At 37.4% G+C, this 17,941-nt stretch overlaps 1 protein-coding gene and 1 long non-coding RNA gene across 12 annotated transcripts in view; one reads left to right on the plus strand and one right to left on the minus strand.

Annotated features, from left to right (window-relative positions):
- Positions 1–17,941, minus strand: part of DMD (dystrophin) — a 745,980-nt gene that overhangs the window by 451,535 nt on the left and 276,504 nt on the right. The gene's annotated exons all lie outside the window — the stretch shown is intronic.
- LOC133210247 (uncharacterized) lies at positions 1,751–13,303 on the plus strand. Its single transcript, XR_009724895.1, has 3 exons — positions 1,751–1,830; positions 10,251–10,457; positions 12,782–13,303. It is a non-coding gene; the product is annotated as an uncharacterized LOC133210247 (long non-coding RNA).

The raw sequence follows: 17,941 nt of genomic DNA on the forward strand, positions 1-17,941 counted from the left end.
ATCAAAAGGATTTCATTCAGTGCAAACAGGAATTCTCTCTACTTTGGATAACTCATTCACCATGAATAGAATAAAATAAATACAACACTTTCATCTTTAATGAAAATATATACAAAATGAAATATGACGTACCTCCCTGAAATCTACCCTGTGAGTCTGTTAATTCCTTCCCTTTAACCATTTTTAAGAAAATCTAGTCTGGGGGAAATTACTCATCTACTCACAAGAGGTAAAAGCCTTCATTCAACATTTCCAGTTTAACTACCAAGGACTATAGAAAGGTTAGTAAAATTGGGTGGCAATGCCATCAAGTCTATAATATTTTAGATGACTTCAAATAATCACATTCCAATTTTATTTGTTTTTTCAATAATGTGTCCTTGTAATTATTTAATGTTCCTATTTATATTACCTTAGTGTTTCTGTTTATAGAGAGTTTAAAACTAATCCTATGCATTTTAAACATAATGCATATTTAGAATAGCAAAAGACAGATACAAACTTAGTAGTATAACAGTAGAATATAATGTCAAAATGATAAAATATTAACTCTGTGCCAGTTTATTAACTGTTCATGAATGGAACATTAAGGCAAATTCTAACCTGCATACAAATTTGGTTTTGCTCCCAAAGTTTGGGCACACAAGCAATATATGAATTTGTATTTTTCTAAATGACTTTTTCCAGAACAGCCAAACTGCAGAGAATTACTCTAGCAATATTTTGCAATGTCATAATTTAATATGCTTTAGCAAAAGATATTTTAAAATAATGATTTTAAGGCTTTGATTCCTTCTTATGCTATTAGATACAAAATTTTGACGGTAATGGATGCCCTTGTATGTGACTGCACCAGACATATTCTCATTCCAAAAGCAGCTGCACTGTAAGATTGCTCCATGATTTTTAACTTAGTTGTCCATTCTACCCTTTTAAACCTGTGCAACAAAGAGTAAGAGTAAAGATAAAAGTAAAATTGTGCTGACAACGCTGATGTTTACTTTAGCAATCTCACTTATTTGAACAAATCACTTGAATGTGTTTCTTTATGAATGACATTTTAAAGTCATAAGTGTCTTCTGTCACACTGTGATAACCAAAGGAATGAGAGGGACAGCTAAAGTCACTTTGTTTCAACAGGCACAGATCAACCCATTGAGACACTAAGAGACCTGCTAGATGACAAAATTAACTGCTGATAAATAGGGATGTGGAAATTATGTACTCAGTAGTCCAATTCATCTCCACATGCATAGTCAGTTTACACTGTGGTTTTCTTTATCATAGGAACATTATGCTAGTACTTTCCCAGAAAAGGCCAGACTGATTACATACCTTAGGAAGACTACAGTAATCACAGACAATTCTGGAAAAATGAAAGTTAGCAATGCTGTACAACAAATGCTTCGACTAGTGAGCTGAGAACAGATTTCTGTAAATAAAGTAACACAGGCGTTCAAATGTTAACTAATCACAGTGAGCTGCTTTTAAATCAGTTGTGTAAAGGGAAGCCACCTCAGGTGGTCTGGAAAATAAACCATAAACGCTTATTCAACACAGTAAGAAACTCTTAATGAGAACAGAATCAAAGCACTTAACTCAAATTCCACACGATTCTACGTGTGGGCTACATGATACCCTTCACAGAGATATTCCCTTGTAACATTATTGGAAACAAATACATCAGTACAGACAGAGTTTGAGTAGAGGTCCATATATACACTTGAAAAGTACAAATTTACTTTTGAACAGAGTTCCCCATCTAGCACTCAAGATGACAGAGCAGTAAACAAGGCTCCACACAAGCACAGGGCCCAGCAGCTACTCAGGGTAGGACAAGATGACAACTCTCAGGTGTAACGCTCACAGCCTGACAAGTCTGCTTCCTGCAGGTGGCTTTAAGGTCTAATAAGTATCCCATGACTTGCTTCTCAGGTGACCAGCCATGGGGTGGCCCGGCAGGGGCAGACAGATTATAAATGCCCCCATGCTACAGCTGGGTGTGCATCTGAGGACATTTTTCCCTGGTGTGCATTTAGAAGACACTCCATCTCCATAGTCCATGCCTTGTAGGCCTGGGGCCACCGCCCAATCACTCTCTTGGTACTGTTCACCCGCCTCTGGGCATGGTGAGACAGGGCTTCTGGGGGCTGCTGCCCCAACCTGCCCCATGCTAGTCTGCCCTGAGCCCCACATAGCCAGGGGCTCTCCACTCACTGTGTGGTTCTCTGTGCCCCTGCAGGTGCTGCGCGGTTCAATCATAGAATCAACTAGGTTGGAAAATACCTTTAAAATCATAAAATCCAACCTTTATCCTGGAACCACCAAGTCCACCACTAAACCATGTCACTAAGGGACGATCTCATCCACATGTGGGCTCTGCAACCTCACTCTCCTCCACACCTAGAGTGAGGGAAGCTGAATGCTGCAGGCCCCCCCTTCCCAGCATAGGTCCGCACATATGCCAAAGGGTCAGGCTAAAATGCCTGACTACACAGACCAGTGGAATCAGAAAAACGTGCCTTTATTAGAACCCACATAAACTCAAGCGGCAGTCATAAATACCAACAGCACAGCTAACAGATCCCTGGCAGCTGGATTCATGGTCTTTGCAGTAGCTGGTACCATCCATCAGCTATCCCTACAATTGTTATTCCAAGGCCTGTGGCCTCCTATGACCCATTATCCTTTCTCTATTAGCTGGACGCAGTCTTCTAGTCCCACTCGTTGCACAGCTCTACTTCAAGGTGAAGCTGAAATGTGACTGGTGGTCACACGCATGTGTCCACACTCATGAGGACACTCGCACAGATAATAATAAGGAGCAAAATTTAAATCTAAGGTGGAACAAACTACAGTGATAAGGTGCAAGGTCCAAACAGACAGGTGTACTAACCATCTGCCTGCTTAAATATGACCTGCCTCTTTTATACCACTTTCTCTCCATTTCCACATTTGTTCTTCCCCATCCTTATCTATACCCTTGCTTCCTCCTAAATCAACCTTTCATACGTAGTTACACTTTTCTCAGTAATCCCAGATTTGCTACAATGTTCCCAAATTCAGGATTTGTGATACTGTACCCAGGTCACCTTAGCCTTTTCTGATACCAATGATACAATTACCAAGGCACCACCTGCCCTACAAGATCTCACTTCTCTGAGGGTTTCAAACACTCACCCTGGTTATTGGTGACGCTTGGCCATCTTTCTCATAAACCTAACAACCTGTGAAAATCAGCCACTCCTCACGGTGCTATCTGTAAGTCCTGTCATCTTCTCATCTGAGCGTGTACTTTAACACTGTATTCTTGTGTCTCGTTATTTACAGAAAGCCTGTGGAAAAAAAATCAAATAAAGTACCCAAGAGCTTATAAAGAGCCTTTACATTACCACATGAACCTCCACTCCATTTGCCTGAATTAGATGCTGATAAGAATTATCATTTCCCTTCTGTCATTGATATTGGCAACAGTCTGTAATCACAGCGTAAGGTTGTCTGAATATAATTTCTAATAATGGTATTCAAAATTCTGAGCAAGACACTAAGAAAACAGACCCAAACCACCCCTACCCTCCCAAACACACAAAAAGATAGTTGCCTTAAATAATGGAGATTTCTAACATCTATTTTTTTCTCTTCCTCAATTTTGAGCTATCAAAACTGAAAAATTACTACTGCTTTATAGACATTCATGGGAGAAAAGAACGTTAAGTAAAAAAAAAAAAAAAAAAAAAAAAAGCCAAAATTCTTATTCACCCATCCAAATGGGTTTGCTCACAGGTGAATTTGCTCTCTGAATAAATTTATTCACATGAAGATGTTTTTAAATAAGTTCATAAAAAAAGCATGAAAAGATGCAGCTGTCAAGAAGAATGTTTTCCTAAGAACAAGGGGAAATAAAGTCCAAACACACTGCCTCAGTTCTTTTACCATGCACATCAAGTCTCAGTGGTCCTAATCCCCTCAACAGTATTAGACGGGAATGAAATTTAGCAGCCCAAACTAGCTCTCCTCACACTTGCCGATGCTATTAATGGTAATTTTCTCATTCAGGCTGAATCATAATGCCAAGATGAAAGATTCAGACTGCCAAAGAATAACTAGCAGCACTGAGAGGCTGCCTAGAGAAAAGACACAGTTACACATCATATAGTATAATTTTATCCATCAGGACTATTCAAGGATCTGGTGAGAAGGCAAGAGGATGGGAAGAAAAAGAAGGAAAGTAGTATGAATTATCCCTTGTTCATTTCTACTTATCTTTTGTTTCAGAAAAATACAGTAGCCCAAGTACAAGATTTCAATCTTAAGTCACTGAAAATTATAATAAGATAAATTCAAATATTGTAACACTGAATATACTGTGCAAGCTAATAGCTATGTTATTGCACCATAAACACAGTTGCTTGTAGTGAGTCCCTTAAAATGCTGTGTTCTCATTTCTAATGCCCTGTTCTTATGACAATTTTGAAGGCAATTTAGGCTTGGTAGTTCAATAAATACTTAAACCTTAAGAATTAAATAGAACAGAATAGTTCAGTGAGAAGTGACCTATAATGGTCATCTAGTCCTACTGCTAGTTTAAAAAAAAATAAAGAACAATGACTATTACTGATAAAAAAGCTATTTGAAAGTTTGTAATTTCAAGACTATATTTCAGTACTTATATTTAGAGCCACAATACAAATCAGGTCTCTTTTTACAGACATTTTTGTCTTGTTATCATACATTGTACTGATACTCCTACTTTTAACTTTTTTACAGCCACATATAATGTCTGTTCTGCTTCTTTCCTTGATTTTGCTGATGTCCCTGTAGTACATGAGAAAATGCTATCCAACACTTAGCATGTGCTTGCAATTCCACATTCGTTACTTTAAATGAGCAAAAAACACAAATAAATAAAAAGGTGAGAGAACTGATCAGTATTGATACCAAGTGAGTTTTTAACATCTTTATTGACACTACCAATGGCATTGACAATAAATGGTAACAATAATATTGTACAAACCCCAGAACTACTATTAAAAAATCCCTCCAGCAGTTAGGCATAAAGGCAAGGAGAAAGAACAGACATTTAGCTGAAACTGCACAGCACGTCACTGAAATAACAAGAGCTAGACTACAAACCATTCATTCCTTCCTCACAGTACACTAGCTCACTTCCTGCAAACAACACCTGGGCTGCTAAGTTCCTAACTGCTTACACCTGCCATTTCAAAACAGCCTGAAAGCATTAGCACATGCCCTGTACTTATCACCACACCACTATCCAGTAATTCATTCCTTCTGTCATTTATGGCTGGAATTTAATCAGGAGGTGAGTGTTTTTTATCAATGTACCAGCACCTTCGAATAGCTATAGTTTCATTTGATATTGGACACAAACAATAAAGAGTTGTTTTGTTTTGTTTAAAAGTGTGTGAATACCAGTTTTCTGCCTACTATTAGGGATTAGATAACAGCAATGAAGGAGAGAAAGGAAGTGAAAAATCTGACACACAACAAAAGTGGCTGACTGCATGCATATGTAAACACCACAAAAGATGCACACTTCAGGATGTCTTGCCCAAGACCTGTTGGACAGCATACAGTTACAGGTTTTAACTTCAGTCTTTCTGTTACTTATGTCGCTTCAGAATGGAAATTTGCCACATACTGTATACTGTGAATCTCTACAGTATCATTTTCAAGATAGAGCTGAATGTTTTCTACTGGACTTGCATTTCTTCTTGCTCTGTCATTACATCTAGCATCGCCTAATCTCTATGGAATATAACTATCTGTCCTCACCCTCACTACTTTCAGTTTGACTGGTCTGAGGCTTTTTTTGAGGTTAACCAGGCACCAGAAGACCACATGTTATGTGGCTGACTCCCACAAAACTAGGGATTCACGTAATACTGGGGGAAAATGACAATTTCTGTAACAGATTAAGAAAGGTATTGTTCTCCTGCAGGATTTCCCTGAAGAAGGAGGCAGCATACATGCTCTTAAATTTTACATTTGCAGGTAACAGTTGGGAGGTAACAGTGCAAAAGTCTGTATTTGATTTGTGGTTTTAATGTTTAACTCTGCTGAAAAAAAAAAACCTCAAACAAAAACCATATTTACTTTGGAGAACAGCTATGCAACAGATTCTGTGACAAAGGAATACAAGGATCCTTGCTTATAATTGCTCTCCTTTGTTTCACAGGCTGCAGTTGTGGCAAATGAATCAGAAACTTAATGCTTATTTAAAAAAAAAAATTAAAAATTCCTTAACTTCTAAATATTGAGCTACATTTGGAAGGAGAGAGTGAGAAGGGCATCATCTATTCTATTCTAGTGAGGGAAAAGTGGTATATTTTTCATATAGAATAAGTAATTTAAAATTCCAAAAGGTTATGATTTATCTCAGAATTATTATGTAACAAAACCTTTCCCTACTTTGCCAGCCTGCCACAACTTGATAAAGTAGGTTTTTCCAAGATACTGTAATTCGTAGTTTCTCTGTTCCACTGCAAAGTCGGCTTACATATTCCAGTACTGAAATTATACTCTCAAACAGATGTAAACTTTCTTTTTGAGATATCCCCCTATTTTTTTCCAATTCTTCCTTTATTATCTTTTATTGCTTTAATAAGGTAGCCACTACTCTTTTCCCAACTTAACACAACCAAATTAAGAAAACTATAAAAAGGTTAGTTTTTAACTGGTCTTGTTAATACGAATCTTAAATATCTAATATTTTAGACATTTATAGAGCCTGAAATGTCTCTGTAAAGGTGAAATACTGAGAAACTAATGAATTTGGTTATTCTTTAAACAAACATGATCTACAAAGCATAAGGGCATTCAGAATTATATGAAGCATATAACCATATTGCAGTTCCTATTGGGAGAATATGGGAAGAAAATTACTTTTTTTTGTGAAATACATAATGTAACTATTTGAAATACCCTAAATCTCGAACTGTATTGCAATAACTGTGAACCCACACATACCTGTCTTAGAAGGAAAGATTTTATGTGCCTTTACTTATGCTATTCAGCCCTTCTTTTTCAATCCCTGTTAAACATAGCAAACCTGTCCCTTCCTCAGGTTTATTTTTTTTACAATTCTAACTTTAGTTTGTGAATCTCCTGAGCAATGCAGTAATACAGTGAATTGGAAAAGCATGTTACACCCTTCAGCAGACCATATATGTAAAGTATGACTGAGCTGAAATGATTTGTTCTAAGAATAATTCATATTAATTTCTACTTTCCTTATCTCAAAACCAAGTAGTCATTTTTAAGTATGTCTATAACACATCGGCATGCTTTTTCATGCTTTTTCACCCTGAATCAATTCCAGCATTATTGTATTTTAACTTTTTTGTGACCTATTATATATTATAGCAGTGAAACTTGGCAGGCTCTTATCTTTATAAAAAGTGTCTTACACTTACATTGGTGTACATAAATGACATCTCAGCATTTTACCTTAGTGGAAAATCAAACTTTGAGAGTTACAAAACCCAAAGAGTCTACGTCTACACAACAGATTCTACAGCACATATATTAACATTTAATGTCTATATATTTTAAAGGCACTGCTGAGTGAAGAGTGTGAAATTCTCCCCTCCAGTCTCAACAAAAACTGCCTACAGATTATCAACATCTCCTAAAGTTTATGGGTAAAAAAATATATAAAAATATTCCACACATCAAACATCCAGAGGAAAGATTGTCAGAGTTCCACCAGAAAGTACAGCAAAATCCACTTGAAGGAAATGGAAGAATTACTTAGTTATATTTTCACTCATCAAACCGCAGCAGCCTGAGTTTAATCCATAACCATGGCCCCATCATTTGCAACTGTGCCCCTGTCACAGAGACTCATTTCACTGGCCCTGTTATCAGGATGATTTTATGAACACTTCTCAGACACCTCAGGGCAAGATCTGGCTGCTCAGCTCAAACCACCCAGAGGGGCAGTTTGAATTGCAAACTTTACACCCAAGGGGTTGAGGCATGTTCAACATCACTTGCACAAGCACACCAATACCTTTAATTGACACAGATGTTTAATTGTGTTTCTGAACTCTTTAGAAGAAAACAATTAATTTAAATTTAGCATACTACTCTCTTGACCAGTCTTCAAATGCGCCACTGCAACACAAATTCAATTTATTTGCCGTGTTTACTTGTGGAACATATGCTTAAATTAACTAGTAATGATCAATTAAGATGGAAAAAAAATACATTTAAGTGCTCTTTTTAAATGAAAAAAGCAACAAAAATGCTCTTTGAACCTCCCCAATGCTGTATTCAGGCAAAGAGCCAAAAAACATACCAGAAAAAAATAATTGAAAAAAATAAATCATTCCTATGCAAGTCAGATTTACATTCAAACTGCATTTTTCAAAATAAAATGAAATAAGGAAAAAACCCCAAACCAAACAACAAAACAAAACCAGAAGAAAAATAGAGCTGCTGGCATTTGTCCATTTGTCCTAATCAAAGCTCTATATTAAACAATTCAATTTTCTACCTTTTCTTAAGTGCAAAAATAACAAGAAATTTAACTTGAAATACTGTTAGAGTCACACTATAAATTTTGTACTAATTTTCTAAGGTTTTTTTGTTGATTTTTACTGTTTCAAGAAAGTCTGTAATATAAGTCAGTCCAGCATGAAAATTTTAAATGAACAAAGAATTCTTTGCACTTGGCACCTCTTAGGACACCCTATGTTTACCTAGAGCTACACAACAGTATGTAGTGTAATAGCAAGTAGACTAGTCAAATGCGACTAGTAACAGTAGTTCCATAAGCTTATTGCTCTGGAGTTAGTTCTTTAACCAGCCAACAACACCTTCCTGCCTTGAGAAAAATACTTTAGTAGGAATGGCAGTTGACCAAATGAAACGTTTCCTGTAAAAAGGGTATGGAAAATTTCTTCAAATGGAAATGAAATATATTTATTGTAAACTGGAACTCCACTCAAACACATACTGCATTCTACAGTTCGTTTGTTGTCTCTCCCTCTTCTCCCCCACCCATATCCTACCCCCCCCAAAAAAAGCCCCTTCATTCAAACAGGGAAATGATTATTTGAGCCAGTCAAAGTATTTGGCGAGCCTTTTAGACAGAGAAGAAGATATTAAGTCCGCATAGACGCACTTGGATAGATTGTCTTTTGTCATTTCAGTCCGCTGAAAGTAAAAGATAATCCCTTACTCTAGAATATGTACATGTATAGGTGGAAAGACATTTCAACACAAAAGACCAGGTTATTCAGAAGGGAGTCTGCTAAGGAGAAAGGCAAAGAGAAAGTCTCAAAGTCTAAAGTATAGGTTTACTCCAAAAACTTTTAAGACTTCCTGATTATTTGTTACAGAAGACTAAGGTTTGCTAGTGTATAACAAAAATTAAAATTCAGTATTTTTTTAAGATAGCATTTCTATAGATTATTGCCCTTATGGCCTTTCCAGAACAGTTCTGCAGGTACAGCCAGTGATTTAACAGTTTTGGATACTCATCTTTTAAGAGTTCATGCGAAATACAAATATGTTCTGGAACTGATATGAACCAATTACTTCTTTGCTCACCTTATGATTACTTAAAATACTAACATATTATTTAAACAACTCCTGTACCTAATGAGTTTAAACAACTATACTACACTTCTAGTTTGCCAACTTTTTTTTTTTTTTTGGATGAAGCATAACATTCAGTTTTAATGAACAGGGATCTTAGATGTTAATAAAAAAAGAACAAGATTTTATATTCCAGTCACTGCTACAAAAGCATGTTACCAAAGAAGAATGAAGACTACATCACCTGGTCCCATTGCTTTTCTTGAACTGTTATAACACTGTGGAAGTGCAGCCGCTTTGGTTATGTTGAATTTACTATACCTGAAGATTTTAATTTAGCACAGCTAGCAAAATCTCCCAACAAAGGCAGAAGCTGAGAACTGACATATAAACTGACAAAAGATGACTCAAAGCCGAGCTAATATTGCATCCAAAACCCATTCCTTGGCACCTCATATAAAAGCACACAGTGACAGCAAGTATGATGCAGTCATATAAGGTTTTAAATCATACATAAAGGGTAATGGTGAATGAATGAATATCTCTGAATTAACAACTCAGCCCATATCGACCAAACATTAATCAAAATTATCTATATTAATAGGAGTTAGTTCCTTAAAATATACAAACCAGAACCAAAGCTGTACAGCAAATTATGTTCCCACTCCTTTTTCTTTCTACAGATTTAAATTTTAAATGTCATATCAAGGATGTACACAGAACCTGGAAGCCTTCCCTTTGCTCCAGGACTTCGAGGATCAGTTCCTGTGGGCCACATGTGTACAGTATGAGACTGGGTTCTCCTGCAATCCTGTATTCATCTACAACCTCCCTGCCCATTCCTACTTCCACCCCTATCACCAAATCCCTTTGTCATTTTATGATAGCAGGTACTTCCAGAGATTAGTGATTTGCTAGGGCTAATGGTATACATCAGTACCACAGGTTATCAGCTTCTTCCAGATGCTCTTTAATCTCTAGACAATCCCCAGCACCTTCATCATTATTATATAATTAGCATAAATGAAAGCTATGCAAACACAGGCAGAGGATAATATACTCTCAAGCTTGCATGTCAGAAATCCTTAATTAAAAAAAAAAAAGGTAACCTACATGAATCATATCTGCATTGTTAAGTAAAATATTATTTCTCCACCTACCCACTGGCATAAGCACCAGTTAGTCACTAATGATTTGTAAAATTTTATGAAGAATAACATTATTGCAGGCTTCAGAAATTAAAAGGTCAGTCTTCACCCACCTTCACCTTCATTACTTTTGTTTACCTATTCCTAGCCCATGCCCTATTTCTCTACCAAGACATTCCCTATCTCTTGGCCAGTACCTTATCCACGAGTATCAGCCTTTAGAAATTTTAGAAAAATCATTTTCACATTGCTTTGAAATAAGAATATATAACCTCAAAATCTCCAGAAAAATCTTCTGTGCTAAAGTACTTTGTTTGAAATGTGACAGTTGCCTCCATATGTTACATATTATGTTTACATGCTACTGGTCTATAAAGTGATTGCTTATTCCTGGCATTCTGCCAGGATTTATATAACTTTGTGTGGTCTGCTCACTTCTACTTATCAACTAACTGAAGAGAAACATACTTCAAATTATCTGTATCCAAATTATTTTTGGCCCTGTGGTTTCATCACATCCCCAACCTGCTAAGCTTTCCAACAACATCATGCACTGGATAGCAAAATGTTATGAATCATTGGATATAAATATTTCAAGGAAAACTGTGTGGAAATAAATATTTACCTTAACAGTACAAATATTGGTTACTGTTGTAAATCATGCCAACTGCATTTTAATTCCAAGTAAACATTTGTAAATCCAGTACCTCAACAACTTCCTTCTGATTAAACCTCTTTCAAAAATTGCAAGTTTAACTTGCCTTCTTTTTCTTTCCCTAAAGGCCATTAATAGTCACATTCATATATATTTATGTTTTCACTACAAGGGAACAGCTCAAACGTCATTTTCTAAGGTGCCTGTGAAGGTTCCATACTATACTCTGTTCTATGCTAGGTTCAGTAGGCTTGCCCCTCCTGCCATGGCAATCCAATTACAAGAAGTCCTATTTTTTTGCCTGCAGACAGAAAGGGGCAATTTCGTTGAATCAACATAAACAAGATTAAAATTGTTTCAAGCTATGCACTAGTTCATGGATATTTCTAAAGGCCAGGACCAAAGAGTAACTCCTCGACTAAACTGTCAGTTGTTCTACTGGACATTTTTTAATCTTATGAGCTCGTTAATAGGCTCTCTTATGAGCACCACCATTTACACAAAGTTTAACATGCAGGGCTAGTGGTATTCTGCAAAATTTTAATGGCTCATATTCCTTGCTGCAATTTCCATTCCAACACTAATACTGATAATGTAAGTTTCTGTGAAGACTGTTTATTATATGGGGCTAGAAAATATTATACAGATCATTTGGTCAACAGAATAAATTGAATACATTTTCTGAGACTGTTTTAACTAACCTCACACAAGGTCTAAAAGAAGATTTGCATACAAAGGAAATTTAGTATGACTGATTTTGTAGCAGCAGTTTAATTCAAGTATACTATATACTAAATAGTTTCCGAATAATCTGCAATTTAAATCAGCTAATGCTGTGCTTATCTCTGAATGTTACAATCCTTTGCACTAAGCAGAATTTACAGAAGTGCTCTTAAGACTGTATGAACATACAGATGGTCATACTGGTTATTACAAAGGATTCAGCTTCTAGATGTGTCTACAAGATATGCCTGGTAAAGAAGAAAATTAGGACAAGCAGCTAACTTCTGTTTAATGTCTTCATAGCATCCAACTAGATCTCCCATGCCTAATTTGTTTTTCATACTTGGTGATCCCAGACGTATCTCTCCTCCAAGCGTTTATCCAGCCTCCTGTTTAACCCATATAAACTTGCATCTGCATTGGCATTGCAGAAGTACCCACAATGTGTTACTCACTCACTCCAGTAGTAATAAAATAAACCAAAACGAATTCCTCATACAAGCAGGGGGAAAAGTGAATCTGTTTAAATAAAGAACTACAAGGGGCTGCAAGCTTTTACAATTAGAGAGCATTAGTATTTAAAGCTGAAGGACAAGAACTCTCATCATTTATTTGCCGTGCATTCACTATTATTTCCAAAGTCAGTTAAATGCTATTTTTTTTGTTTATCTTAATTTCTTTCTTCCAGAGATTAAGATCCAAAAGACTTCTCCTGAAAAAGTGAAATATGACTCATCTCTAACTTAGCAATGGAGTGGCCTTCACTGAGATTGGATACAGAAATCAGAATGGAGAAAACTGTAAACAAGTTGCTGCCAACCCAAATGGATATGCAAGAGTTAAGAAATGCAAGCTTCACTTGGGATAGGAATTAGAGCAAGACTCGTGCTTTTTTCAGGGTTTCAGATTAATGTGCTAAAACTGAGTTGAAAACAACACCTCACCCCCATATTCTGGAAATGGAGTTATTGACAAAGTCATCAAATCTCTCCATTTACATAAAATAAAAAGTAATCTGTACTCTTTAGCTAGCAATTTCAACAGCATTCTTTTATCCATTCAAAACACAGCAGAAACAGTGCCAGTTCATGTACAATAATGACTGCCAGCAGGAGTCAGACAAATATTTTTGTTCAGGCTACACTAGAGGACTAAATCTAGAAATCCTTACTAGATTTCCACCTACATTATATACAGTCACCTCATCTAACTCTAAATGACTAATGCCTTGAAGTTTCATTCCAAGCTGCATTGTCTTCCCTATGTTCTGAAGTTATATTCACTTTAAGTTTTGGGTTTTCTATGTTGTCATTTTGGGAGTAGAGGAGAGGGGGTGGGGGGTTGTTGCTGTTTTTTGAAGTTATTATCAAACAACTTTCATGTAAAATAACAATTCTGTTAAGTGTGTTCAGGTTAAACACGTTTCATCAAGGGAAACAAAGAGCAAAATAGAAGAATGAAAAAAGAAACCCTTCACCAGAACAAGGCAAGCTATGAGAAAGTCAGAAACAGAATTAGTTTTTCCAATATCACAAATTTTTCTTCACATTTAACAAGACATGCATTTAATTAAGAAACTGTGGAGCTTTCTTTTCTGTTTTCAAAAATTATCCAGCTTGAAAAAAAAACACCCACATCACATTTTGAAACAAAATTCCTTGGGGTCTTTGTTGTTTTTGTTTGTTTTTTTTTCTCCACTATTATATAAATTCCTTCTTCATGTATTTTCCCTAGCCTAGACATATATTTTTCTGATATAGAAAGCACAGGGTATACACTTCCCTCCATAAATACACATTAAGTTAAATCATTTGTATGGCTTCCCAGATGATTCTAAGGGATACAGAACATATCAGGGCAAATTAGCAAGCAATAGTAATAAGAAAATCTGAAGGAAAAAAAAAACAACCCCAAACAACCCAAACAAGCAAAAAAAAAAAAAAACAAACAAACCCCCCCCCCCCCCCAAAACACCAAAACACCACCAAACAGAAACCAACCAACCAACACCCCAAAACACCCACCCATACCCACCTCACCCCCAACAAATAAAAAAACCCACAGGAAGGAGTAATTAGGAAGGAAGTGCAGTCCATCAAAATCTGTTTTATAGTATATGTGATCTTAAAGTAAATGAGCAAATAAAGTTCAGTATTAGTGATAACAGTTATAAAATTAGTCTCTCACACCTGATGTTCTCTTTTCACAGCTGTCTGATTTATGCACATATCTTACTAGAATAGATGACAGCAACAACTCTGCCTAAAGTAATACATGAAATGGTGCTAATATATCTGAAAGTTGTTAGAACCTGAAAAGTTGTTACAGGCTCACTTCCTACATTTTTTCCCACTGTAACATATATTCTTTTTATATTTGTCATTTTATTTTGAATGTAACACCTAATGTTTAGAAAGTTGTTGCTATTTACCTACTCAACCTTTCATTTTTGATTCGTCTGCTTCTATTTTTCAGGGCTACTACTATAATAAAGAGTGTACAGATCCATTCACTGAAAAACCATTTGTATTAATTCATAAATATAAGACAACCAGAAGAAACTACCTACCAACAGTGCCAGAATCAATTACTTCCAAAGGTGTAATCAGAAATTGTAACTTTTCTTTTTGACTATTGAGGCACTGGAAGAAAATGTTACTAGACCATGCAGCTTTAGATAAGGCCAGAATATTCTTATTCGGTCCTACCTTCTCCTCTGTTCTGACTTTCACTGGTGACATAGAAACCTTTTGGAGGCACATACAAATAAGTTTGAAAGATTAGGTGATGCTTGCTGTATGCAAGTATTGTTCATTGCTTCACCTTAATACAAAAACCTTTGTAAGTAAAGACATTATTAACATCAGGGAAAGCATCTACTGACACTGGAATCATACATTCATATATAAGAATGTATAAACTTACATATATTGGAGTCATAGATACATGTATGCACTCCAAAGTCAAGAATTTAGACTAAGAAATAGTCTTACAAAGGTAGGTCTCAGAACAGTCAATTAGGATGCAAAAAATCAAAGCTTAGAAATTCGTTCCTGAGATTACTTGGGCCAGTGTTGCTATGACTGTGAGCAGAGGAGGTGGGACTGTGACTTGACTTACACCTTCGATGCAAAACAGAGAAAATTTGATAAGCTCAGCATGTTTATTTCTACATAGTATAGCATAATGTCAGTCTACATAGGTAAGTGCTTACACTAGACACAGCAATCAAAGCCAACAGCAGCAGAAGAAAGTGTGCTTTGTAAGATAAATACATCAGGGATGCTGCACATTCTAGACTGATGTGTATTATAAGCCATGTAGAAGTACAGATGCTGCCCTACCCTCTCAAATAGTCTGAGAAACTGTCAATGGGAAAGATGACATTCCCCACCCCCAAACTTGAAAGTGTAGGCTTTTATCAACTCATCCTTTCCCCCATCACTGTGTCTATTCTCTGTGCTACCTCATCTCTATGACTAAAAGATACAGATGTGAAATAACCGTAGAAAATATCACACTAACTTATTAAAAAAACCAACAAAAGCACAAAAAAAACCCAAACCCCATGAAAAAAAAACCACCGCCAAACCAAATCAAACCAAAACCCCAACAAAAAGCAAACACATGCACAGCCTATTAGATTATCTAACGCTTCTCTGTGGGAGATAGGTTAAGTTTAAGAGCTTCTTCAGACTAAATATGAAGCAGGAAATGTATTAATCATGTTCAATCTATATTTTTGGTTTTGGTTGTAAGCAGAGTCTGGAAAGGTGGCAGGAGTCCCAGTTTTGCCAACACTGCCTCTCCAAGCCTTTCCCCTGAAACTATAAATAATTATGTTAGTTGCATAACTTTGATCACTGCCTTTCACTGCTAGCATTCATGGCTGTGAATTTAAAAAAATTCTAAAAAGACCCACAAGAGATAGTTTTCTTTGTTTGAGAAAGGGAAAATTGTTTTTCTTCATTCTATATAGAACCATAGAATCATTTATGTTGGAAAAGACCCTTAAGATTATCAAGACGAACTGTTAATATATTATTAGTTACCTATATATAATATCCTAGAACCATAGAATCATAGAATAGTTAGGGTTGGATAGGACCTTAAGATCATCAAGTTCCAACACCCCTGCCATGGGCAGGGACACTTCATTCTAAACCATATCACCCAAGGCCTCGTCCAACCTGGCCTTGAACACTGCCAGGGATGGAGCACTCACAACTTCCCTGGGCAACCTATTCCAGTGCCTCACCACCCTAACAGGAAAGAATTTCCTCCTTATATCCAATCTAAACTTCCCCTAAGTTCTAACCCATTACCCCTTGTCCTACCACTACAGTCCCTAATGAAGAGTCCCTCCCCAGCATCCCTGTAGGCCCCCTTCAGATACTGGAAGGCTGCTAGGAAGTCTCCACGCAGCCTTCTCTTCTTCAGGCTGAACATCCCCAACTTTCTCAGCTGATCTTCATATGGGAGGTGCTCCAGTCCCCTTATAATTCTCGTGGCCCTCCTCTGGACTTGTTCCAACAGATCCATGTCATTTTTATGTTGAGGACAAGAGAACTGCACACAATACTCCAGGTGAGGTCTCACGAGAGCAGAATAAAGGGGCAGGATCACCTCCTTCGACCTGCTGGTCACGCTCCTTTTGATGTAGCCCAGGATATGGTTGGCTTTCTGGGCTGCAAGCGCACACTGAAGTTCATTTTCTCATCGACCAGCACCCCAAGTCCTTCTCCGCAGGGCTGCTCTGAATCTCTTCTCTGCCCAACCTGTAGCTGTGCCTGGGATTGCTCCCACCCAGGTGTAGGACTTTGCACTTGTCATGGTTAAACTTCATGAGGTTGGCATCAGCCCACCTCACAAGCAAGTCAAGGTCCCTCTGGATGGCATTCCTTCCCTCCAGCATAACAACTGAACCACACAGTTTGGTGTCATTGGCAAACTTGCTGAGGGTGCACTCAATTCCACTGTCCATGTCAGCGACAAAGATGTTAAACAAGACCAGTCCCAACACCGATCCCTGAGGGACACCACTCATTACTGGTCTCCAGCTGGACATTGAGCCATTGACCACAACTCTTTGTGTGCTGCCATCCAGCCACTTCTTTATCCACCGAGTGGTCCATTCATCAAATTGATGTCTCACCAATTTAGAGACAAGGATGTCCTGTGGGACAGTGTCAAACGCTTTACACAAATCCGGGTAGATGACATCAACTGCTCTACCGCTGTCCATCAGTTCTGTAGCCCCATCATAAAAGGCCATCACCAAGCACCTTGTTGATTTTCACGTGTCTTAGCATGCCTTCCAGGAGAATCTGCCAGGCACAGAGGTGAGACTGGTCTGTAATGCCCCGGGTCATCCATTTTCCCCTTCTTGAAAATGGGGGTTATATTTCCCTTTTTCCAGTCATCAGGAACTTCAACTGACTGCCATGATTTTTCAAATATGATGGCCAGCGGCTTAGCAACTTCATTTGCCAGCTCCTTCTAGACCCACGGATGGATTTCATCAGGACCCATGGACTTGTGCATGTTCAGATTTTTAAGATGGTCTCGAACCAGTTCCTCTCCTACAGTGGGCCCAAGGTCTTCATTCTCACAGTCCCTGCGTCTGCCTTCCAAGACTTGGGTGGTGCGGTCACAGCCTTTGCCAGGGAAGACCGAGGTAAAGAAGTCATTCAGAACCTCAGCCTTCTCCAAATCCTGTGTAGCTAGTTCACCCGAGAGCTTCCTGAGGGGGCCTATGTTCTCCCTAGTCTGTTTTTTATTTGCTATGTGCCTGTAGAATCCCTTCCTGTTATCCTTAATATCCCTAGCCAAGTTTAATTCTAACTGG

The sequence above is a fragment of the Neopsephotus bourkii genome, unplaced genomic scaffold (genome assembly GCF_033783945.1).
Source record: "Neopsephotus bourkii isolate Nb327-2 ecotype Australia unplaced genomic scaffold, CSIRO-AGI_Nbou_v1 NB_414, whole genome shotgun sequence".
Lineage (NCBI taxonomy): Eukaryota > Metazoa > Chordata > Aves > Psittaciformes > Psittacidae > Neopsephotus > Neopsephotus bourkii.